At 37.5% G+C, this 10,370-nt stretch overlaps 1 long non-coding RNA gene across 1 annotated transcript; it reads right to left on the reverse strand.

Annotated features, from left to right (window-relative positions):
- Positions 1–1,465: 1,465 nt before the first annotated feature.
- Positions 1,466–10,370, reverse strand: LOC124311333. Its single transcript, XR_006909794.1, has 2 exons — positions 10,189–10,370; positions 1,466–3,160 (listed from the first exon to the last, which is right to left on the reverse strand). It is a non-coding gene; the product is annotated as an uncharacterized LOC124311333 (long non-coding RNA).

Below are 10,370 nucleotides of genomic sequence, written 5' to 3' on the forward strand. Positions count from 1 at the left end.
TGATTCTTCGACTTCCAAGTAAATTCTTTTATTATCCGACTTCTTTTCTTCTTGAACATCACAAAATGGCCGATGACTAGACGGTTTTTTCTTTCCCATTCTAAAGGTCAACATTTCTGACAAGCACCTTATCGTTTTATAATAATTATAGTAGTTATCCTATAATCATAGCGTGACAGAAATTAAATTATTATTATTTTATTTTCTTCCGTTTACGTTATGTGTCATTCATTGAATTTATTAGTATTTTCTTGTTCGCTGACGTGACATTCAATACCTTCCGTACATGGGTGTTGATGGTGGTCTATGATAATTAATTTTTTAAAAGTCATTTCACATTTTTTTTAATTTGGCGGACATTTGTCACAGAATCTTACCATCGACAATATTTCAGACTTACTCTATCACTTATTACGTCATTGTACTTTTCAATTATCCTTTCACTAGACACAACATTGAACTCTTTACAAAGTAGAATAAGAATTCACCGGAATTCACCGAGCTGGGATAAATAATAAATTCTTCTGAAATCATCAAAGGACACAAGTCAGAGTGTGCGACAACGGCGACATTTCCAAGGTTTCTTCTTCTTTCGCAATATAAGAAAAAACGAACAATTATATAAATCCATAAGTAAGACAACTACAAGCCAGTCGTGCATGTAGCTATAACTACAGTAAATACAATTAAGGCGAGACCTTTATGCTGTGCATCAAAACAGAGCGCTGTTTGTTTGTGATAAATAGGAAAAACCTGTTTGCTTTATCTGACGGGTTGTGCAACGAATTTTGGCTTCACATCATATACGAAAAACCATCCGAGTGGATATGTAGTAGTAGCACTAGTTTGCACACATTATGCAAAGCAGATATATATATGTTTTGGCAATACGGATCTATAGACGGTCTGACGTTCAAGACTGTGTGCTGTGCACAAGGTCCCGGTTTTAATTGATTACCTGGTTAGCCTTGCAGGTGTCAGCCAGGCTATCTCCTTTTCAAGTGGAATAATGTTGGCCGTTCCACGTCTTTAATGCTACACGTATATATACAGGCGGTCGACATTTCACGCCCTACTTGCTGCTGGCCCGCTCTATGCTGCTCCTGCTGCTGCCGTAATACATAATATGTGTACACGCGGAGCGAAATGATTTGTTGGGTCGTGCTCTTTTTTGGTCATGTCTGTGGAGAGGCTTAAGGCGTGACTGCTGCTGTCTACCACCACCACCGACTTCAGAAGCTTTACAAAGTGTGAATTCACAACTTTGATATATAATCCTATTTAAAGACATTGATAATGAATGGCCCAGCACACAGCACCGCGCGCTTGGCTGAACATGAATCAACTCTACATCGTCATTTTTCTCGGATGAAAGGAAACAAAGTCCCTTTCAGCCCTAATACATTTTCTTTTTTTTCTTCAAAACTTAACGGGTGGCTTCATCCTAAAGATTATTATTAGACTCTGAGATTTTTCTTTTTTATTATCACCCTGGGAAATGTAGGACAACGTTTTAGACGCTATTGTTTTGTTTTTGTTAAATACATTTAATCAGAGTAAGATTTGTTTTTTAAATCGGAGATTGTTGATCAGCATTCTGTAAATTAGAAAGTCAATTTTTAATTCATTTCGATTTGTTTCTTTTTATAATTCCCGAATTGGTTGAGAAATTCGATTGAATTTGTAGTTTTGATTACTAGATGGCGTTGAAGAATTTACTTGGAGCTGTAAATAGATGGCGTTGGTGACGGCATTTTCCGGTTTTCTTCTTTTAACATTCATTTCTCACGCGCTTCGTTATTAGTCGGGGAGAGAGAAAAAGAAGATGAGAAGAAATTAAAAAATAAAAACGTTTCATTAAAAAGCAATTTGTGCAAACACGGCACCCACACTATACACGAGCTCGGCATCGACAATCCATTTCGTGATTCCGGCGCCCGCGTGATGTCCATTAGCGGCATGGTCTTTTGACGAGTATACAGTTTTCTCTCGGGTCTCGTGCTGGAAGATTTCCATACAAATGGCGCCTGCTGCGATATCGTTTGTTTCATTATTGGCACGTTAATCAACTCGCATTTCCCATCATATTCCAATTCGATATAGACACCACCAAAATGGCGTTTTCACATTATTACATCACCGAGCGATGGCAATAATAATACGAGACTATATGGAAAGAAGAATATCGTGTGAATATTCCTCTCATTTCAATTTCCGCGTTTTTTAGGTTCGAATATCTGAAACTCCTTTAAAATATTTGGCGTCGAGTGCTGATGGCCTAAATAGTTGTTGCGCAACATGCACTCGGCTATATAATAAATAAGAGATAATCAGATAAGCGCAATCTCTTCCTATTTGTGTCAATAAGTCAATCGTCGTGGATTATCGGTCGACTTTGTTCGGACGGGATTTTCCACCATTGCTGCAGTGCATGTGACTGTCAATTTTGTTCCTTTTTATCTTTTCTGTATGCGCTATACTTTGTTGTAAGTAGACAACCAGTCCAAATGTTTAACTGCAATGGGAAAAAATATAGAAACATTAATTTTGAATACTTTCATAAATATAATTTCAACACAAATCGATCAAATAGAACATTTAAAATCAAATAGACACAAATATTAGACACGGTCGATTCGAGGCTCTTTTGTGATTCTGATTATTTCTCGAAAGCCAGTTGTGATTTTTTGACGTCAGCCAAAAATGTGAAATGGCACGGCTTTCTGAGCAACAATCAAAAACATTGGGAGCTATTATATAATGCAGCAGAATATAAGCGGCGACACACACAATGTCACACCCATCATATCCATCCGCGGCATCCACATCAGTTGATTGAAGAATTTTCAGAAGCGACACTCGTCTCCGATCATATAGAGATGATCCATCATCCATCGGCGACCATCACACACAATACCCAGTCCATCCCCCACCCCCACGACACTAGATTTCAGACGTATATATATAAAAAAAGCTTCCATCTCTTGTGCTGCTGTGTAGATTTCCACGTGGTTCACACATACATAGAAAAGCACAGCACACAGCAACCAAACCATACAAACTTTTGTATTCGTAGTAGTAGAATTTTATCCATCGATCAAACTAAAGCGGCTGCTGCTGCTGGCGGCTGATGATGACGCAACGAGAATTTTTTCGTTTCCTTTTTAACAAAATAAAAATGGAGAAAATATTTTATTTAGACACAGCATAAAATATATTAGAAAAAAGAAAACAACTTTTCACCTCTATACCGGCGCGCCGAGCTCTCATACACTCGGGGCGAGACACACACACGCGAGAGAAATATATATATATATACTTTATATATATATATAATATTAACGTCGACGGAATGGAGACTATGGCGTCGGCGCTGTTCCCCTCATAAAATGACCCCGCCCACTTTTTTTTTCCCCTGAAAAATATTTCTCCGCCCACTTCTCGTGATGCATATCATCAAAAAACTTAATTCGTTTGATTTCTTTTTTCCCGTCACTAAATACCCGTGTGCGCAATGTTGACTGTTTAATCGCATCACAATCAAGTCTAAATCATTTGAAGAAAAAATCCCCGCGCTATATTTGTACAAATCAAAAAAGTCCGACGTTTATATATTTTTCCAAACGCGGAGAGAAATCCAATCTAAAACCTTAACAAACACACACACACAAGGCAACGGTTTTTTTTTTTTTGTTGACTCGACGGGCCTCTGTTTATGTGTCAACATTCGGCCGGCAGAGAAAAGAAGAAAAAAAAAATCGCTGCCGGCCGGGCCGCGTCACCGGATCCAGTTTCTGCCGCGTCCGTCGTTTTTTTATTTTTTATTTATTTTTATTATTTGTTGCCGACGTCATCGATCGATAGTTGAAATACATAAAATGTGCTGTGAACAACAGCAGGCGGCTCACAGACAGAAAAAAGGAAAACGAAACGAATATATAGGCTATATCTCTTTAGGTGATTAAAATCTTTTATTATAGGCTACATGTACGAAACGCCGGTGAAGAAAATGAAAAATCATTCGGCATCATCGACACACACGATTGTGCATAGAAAGGCGTTTCGGGGTTTTCTTATTCCTTTTTTTCTTATTATTTAAAAAATAAAATGAAATGAAAAATTGAGTAGAGACCAAAGATGGCGCTGCCGATCGTTCAATAGACACGCCGCCCTAGGCATCAATAAATCATTTCACTTATATCCACCCGACCAACAAAGTTTCACCTTCTTCTTATACATCACGCATCCATATAAAATGTATTAAAAATAATAGATGCACATATTAGCTATAAGTATAGGCCTATCGAGCCGTTCCTGTTAAGAGAGAGATAAGTTGATTTAATCAACTAATATAATAAACGTGATGGCGATTTATTTATACATAACAAATCATTATGCAGAAGAATAAGAAACAAGCCGCTTAGGATAAATAATTAGTAACAAAAAGAAAAAAAGAAGCTCCTGGAAAAACAGAAGCTTTGAACCATTTCTTTTATGTGTCTAAAATATTTTTAATATTTTTTCTTCGAAAAACTTTTGAAAGATGGAGTGACTTTTATTATCTATTGTGCTGTGCAGAGGCCTAAAAAAAAAAGAATTAACGCGCCGTTTTCAAAAGCGGCTACATGTATAAAAGAGAATCTAATCATTTTTCGAACCGGAACGCTGTTAAAATTAAATTGAACCAAAAATTAAGTTGCTGGAATCAGTATATATATAGTGTATAGCCGGAGGGGTTTTATGTTAATGTAAAAAGGGGCTCTCTGCTGCTGCTGTGTAGTATAGAGCATAGAGTAGAGTTTAGAGACGAGAGCCAAAAAGTATTGATTTATTTCACAGACCACGCCCAGACATACCAGTCACCTCTTTTCACGCTGCAGAGAAAACTTTTCAGTCGTCTGTGATGTAGACGGAGTCTATACAGTTTAGGCCTCGTGATATTTGGCTTTTAATCTTTTAAAAAACTTTTGGAAACTTTATTTTTTTATTTCTTTTTGGTTGCTGCTGTCATTGATTTTTCGTTTTGTTGTACATTGGATCATCCGATTGCGATAACGTCGCTCAAACTTCCCAAACTTTATTGACATTTGAATTTATTTTTTCGTTGTTATTATCTTTTCGAGCAATAAGAACATTTCAAAGTCTAAATAATAATCACCTTTAAACATATAAATATATTCCCAGCAGAGTAGAGAAAAAAGAAATATTTTAAGCTATAGGAAATTACATTACATTTATAAAGCCCCGGCATCAGCATTTTCGTCGAAAAATATATTTATATAAGATTTGTGCTGCTGTTGCTGTGTATAGAAAAATATAATTCTCTATCTAATATAATATAAAAAGCTGTTTGAGAAGGGAAAAAAAAGAAGAAAATGAGTCGGCACTATTTTCATAAATAATAAGTGCTGTCTAATATTTGATTTCTTAGCGCAACACCAAAGAAAAGGAAATAGAAAGACACACAGAAAATGTGCGCTGTATAGAGGAGAGAGAGAGGGGAACCGATTTCTCATGGAAGAAAAAGAAAAGAAAGAAAACGGTCAAGTGCCTGGGCGGCCAGCTGTGCTGCTGCTTGCTGCCCTGAATGTTGTTGTATATTATGAAAAGAAGAAGAAGAAGATGCTCCAACAGCAGCCAAAAGGGAAGGAAAAAGCATCTCGTCATCAAGGGCAGCTATAGCAGCCAACACTTCTTTTCAGTTGTGTGAAGGAAAACATCGTGACCAGACAGAAAAATGTCGTCTCTCTATAGAGAGTTTAGAAGCTTTAAGATATCCTGTGTGTATGCTAGCGCGAGATATTACACAAGGAGCTATGCACTCTCAGTTTTTTGGGGGTATTCGAGGGTATTCGAACTAGTAGCGTTTTGGTTTTTGCTACTAATAGTATAGGGGGGGTATTCTATTAGTAGCATACCTGTTCTAGAATAGGGGTTCGAATATCCCCCGAATACCCCCTATTCCATGCCTATTCTAAGAGTTTTGCTGGGAGGTGTAAGTTTAGAAAAAATGTGTGGAGCGTCTGGGTATTGAACTCGGGTCTCCCGCATTCTAATCAGAGCTTCTTCCATACGGCTGTTCTGACTGTATCAATTTTCTGTATTATCGATAAAGTTATTTATACGTTTTGATACTTTTGGAGTTGGGACTTTGTTGGGACGGATAAATTTTCAATCTGAAAATTAAAAAAAGTGTGCTGGGAGGCAACTCGATACACCGACGCCGTATGTGCAAATGAAACATTCGCCCACCCAGGTATTCTATTCGAATATGGGGTAAGGTATTCGATTCTTCGAATACTGGGGTATTCGAAGGAAAATCGAATCGCATAAGGGTTCTACTGTGGGTATTCGAAGCTTTCGAATAGGGTTGAACCTATTCTAGACCTATTCTAAGCAAGGGTATTCGAAGCTGGAATATCCGTCGTAGAGGGTTAGAATATCCCCTGAAAACTGAGAGTGTGCGTATACATTCATTTTCGCCCTATGATGGCCGTTTCTATGTAACTCGAAGGAATAAGAAGAAAAAAAGGTTTTTCCCCTGGACTGCTGTGCTGAGTAGGTGGAATAGACAACACTTGAAAATTTTTCTTATATTCCAGGAGAAGAAGAAGAGGCTACAAATGAGTCTAGCTGCTGCGCTGCTGGGCTGTCGGGGTCAGGGGGCGCGAGAGAAATAAACTCTCTGCGGGGGACCAGCTCTGACGTCATCATCTCTCACGCGTGAAAATATTTAAAAGAAAAGAAACCGGCGCAGCGCCCACAACGGCCACATTCTCCACTGGCAAAGATCCGCCCAGTAGAGAAAAAAAAATAAAATTTTTGGGCTCCAGTAGGATAGAATTTGATCGCATTTCACCGAATAATATAACAAGAACCCGATCGTTTTATTTCGTTGCGGATGTTATTCAATCTACGAGAACGACAACTGATATCCAAGATAGCCCCGAGGCCTATAAAGCTCCATATAACTATAAATTTACACCACCAGTATACCAGTAGCCTCCATATAATTTAAACTATACATTCAATTAAAAAATTGAAAAAAATTCGAGCTGAAAAGTTGCATCATTACAGCTGCGAAAATTACAGTTGGATTTCGTTGTGCTGTGTATATAGGCTATATAACCTGGAACAAAATGAAATAAATGTCTTGTATCTTTTGTGCTCAAAGGAATAAGAAGAAGGTAAGAACAAACGGGGGGTGGGAGAGAGACAGGAGGGGCGTAACTTGACACCATCGACACCTGTTGTATATAACAGTTGTGCTGTGTGTGCTGGTGGGGGTGCCGCGTTGCGTCGGAGGATTTTTTCTTTTCCTTTTTCAAAAAATCCTCAGCGTGGGGGCTGTTTGTGTATTAGCCATTATCGGCCGAGTACATATATATAGAGAGAGAGAACCTTTTCTTCCCAATTAACTTTTATTACCCCCACCCTTGGAACTCAATCACTTAAAACATTCCGTTTCCTGTGTGCTGCGCTGCGCTGTGGGGAAATCCCAATTTTTTGGGTTTCGTCCTTATCCGAATTTATGATTGGACGCACTCCATCAACTCGATATAAAACACCAAAGGAAACAACACACAAAAATTCAATTTCGTATAACTCTACATATACGTATAGTTATATAAACCAAACAATCGAAAGAAAAAAATCATTTGTGAGAAAGCAGCGGGAGTCCATATAGTCCTATATACCATCAGCACCGCGCCCATTTCAAAAGGAAGAAGATGAACTTTCTTGAGCGTCCTATCCCGCCCCCAACTGTTCTTCTTCTTCTTCTCGTCTTGCACACACACCAAAAAGTTCAGAAATAGAAATTTCCCTTCCATAACGACAGACCCCCAGCACACACACACACACATGCACACAGCAGAGAGCCCCGAAAAATCATCGGTTAACACAAAATCGAAAATAATTCCCTGCTCACCTTGTACCTCGTCTATAATCAAGGGGGTTTCTCCGATTGCGTCTATAAAAAACGCCATCGAAAGAAGACAAATCTGCCATATAACTAATCATCAAAAGAGAGAGAGAGAGAGAGCTATAGAGATTGTGAACCAACAAAGTCTCTCGTGTGTTGTGTAATAGCACGTAGCCTATACATTAAAACAAGATGGCAGTTATAGGCCCGAGCTATATCTTTATGTAGTCAGGAATTAATGATGGGGTGTATATACAGGCGAGGCTTTATAATACACTGCAATTTAAACACAGGGCTACACACACAAAATCTAAGAAAAAAAAGTTGTTAACACTTGGCAACTTGACGCAGGTGGGAAATATATTACAAGAAAGTTTTGATGTAATATAAATGGAATATAACGATATGATATAATAAGAAAAAAGAACTTATTTCTATTTTTTACTCAATTTATAATGCCGGTAAATTGATCTGTATAAAAGCCGGATGCTGCATCTAATAAATCTAATGCAATAATGCATAGATGACGGGGAGAGTATATATAGTATATATAGAATGAGACCCCCCAGCAGCAGCGCAGGACACAGATTGCGTTAGAGATGATTATTATAACCTCTGACTCGATTGTCGCAATATCCGTCGCCTAAATCTTGTCGGAAAAGACGGCGCGTTTCGCTACTAACGAACCGCATCATCGTCATCGCGGCTTTTGTGCGGTTTCAATTTTTTGGTGGCTGTACAGATGAGATAAAAAAAGGACTAACCATTTATGCTGCTGCTGCTGTGTTTGAACAAACAGAACAGTTTTGGGGTCAACCAACACATATTACAAATACATAAAGAAAGAAAAATGAAATCCATCGTATATCCGGCGGGATTTGAACAAACGACGACGACGTGTATAGTATATGATAACCATTTTCCACACCTCATTAAAGACTATCTTTTATATTATATTATTAGATATTTTCGGGCCCGGGCGTATATATGTATTATATAAGAGGGGGGTCTTTTCTTGAAATGGTCATGGAATGCAATTGGTTCCCCTTTTATTTTCTTTCTTATAAGGCCTGATGATTATGATAGAGAGGCAAAAAGGATGAGAGAGAAAAGGTGTTCTATGCGGCAATTAATGTCTTGTGGCTGGCGGCGGTCAGCGCCATTTTGGAAAATAAAATAAAATAAAATAAAAAAGTTCCTTTTTTTTCTAACTTTTCTTTTTAAATTATTGTTTCTCATTTCCGGATGGTTGATTGCATTCAGAACCGCGACGAAAAACATTTTTTTTCATGCCCCCTTTTTTAAAATTCATTCAAATAGAAAAAAAAACCTCCAAAAATTCCCTTTTTTATTATGTATTATTAGGCTTCTCTTTTAAATCATTTTAGGTTTAATAGGCCTATCATAAAAAGATGGTGGTAGCTTATATATAAGTAGGCCTGCATGACGTATACATATATATATCGAGCCAATTCTTTTCATCAACATTTCCTTGTATAACAAGCTTTGGAAAATAAAATAATCGTATAATCGTAATAGCCTGAAAAAAAAACAAGCTGGGGATTAAAAAAAAAAAATGTCCTGCGGGATTTGTTTGTTGGTTGAGAAAGAACAAAAAACCTTAGAAAAACACTGGCGGGATCTATATGTATACAGCACGCATTGACTAATATACGCAGATTATAATTAGCCCACACGACATCAGTCGAAAGAGAGAATTTGACGTAGTAGGGTATACACCCACACGAAATTTGTATGAGCTACTTTTTTTGTTTTCCATATATGATGCAAGGAATGGAGAAAAGAATTGTCGCCGAGGAGCCAGCAAATTAAAAAGGGCGCGATCATTCAATCCTGCTAATTATTAACACACAAGAGAATGAAAATCCTCCTTTTTTTTTGTTTTGTTTCTAGGAAAGAGCGTCAAAGAAATCCAATAAAGGCGGGTCCCTTTCTTTCTTTCTTTCGCTATATAGAGGCGACTAATAAAACGACAAAGAGCCGGCCATTTTAAAATAAATGAAATCGAAAAGAAGAAGAAGAAAATAAAATAAAATATATAAAACAGACGGAATTGCTGGGAAATCGATGGAACGGCCTCGATTTTTGTTCTTTCTTCCGATGAAAAAATTCACTTGAAAACGTTCACACACAGCACACTCACAAAACCGCAAAATAAAATTCCCATTTCAACCATTTTTTGGGGTTTAAATTGGTTCTAGGCTAAACAATTAAAAAGAAAAATTTTGTTTTTTCAAACTTACCGGGTCGAGATGATTTGAATTTGTCTTTATTTCTTTAAATATTAAACAAATAAAATGTATATATACTCCTTGTTTTTGTTTCTTTTTCTTTTTAGTTTAAATTAAATTTTTTTTTAAATTTCGATGAAATATAAAAGAGAAATGCCGCCGCCGCGTATCGGGGCCTCCATCCGTTCACGACA

The sequence above is a fragment of the Daphnia pulicaria genome, chromosome 1 (assembly GCF_021234035.1).
Source record: "Daphnia pulicaria isolate SC F1-1A chromosome 1, SC_F0-13Bv2, whole genome shotgun sequence".
In the NCBI taxonomy this organism is placed as follows: domain Eukaryota; kingdom Metazoa; phylum Arthropoda; class Branchiopoda; order Diplostraca; family Daphniidae; genus Daphnia; species Daphnia pulicaria.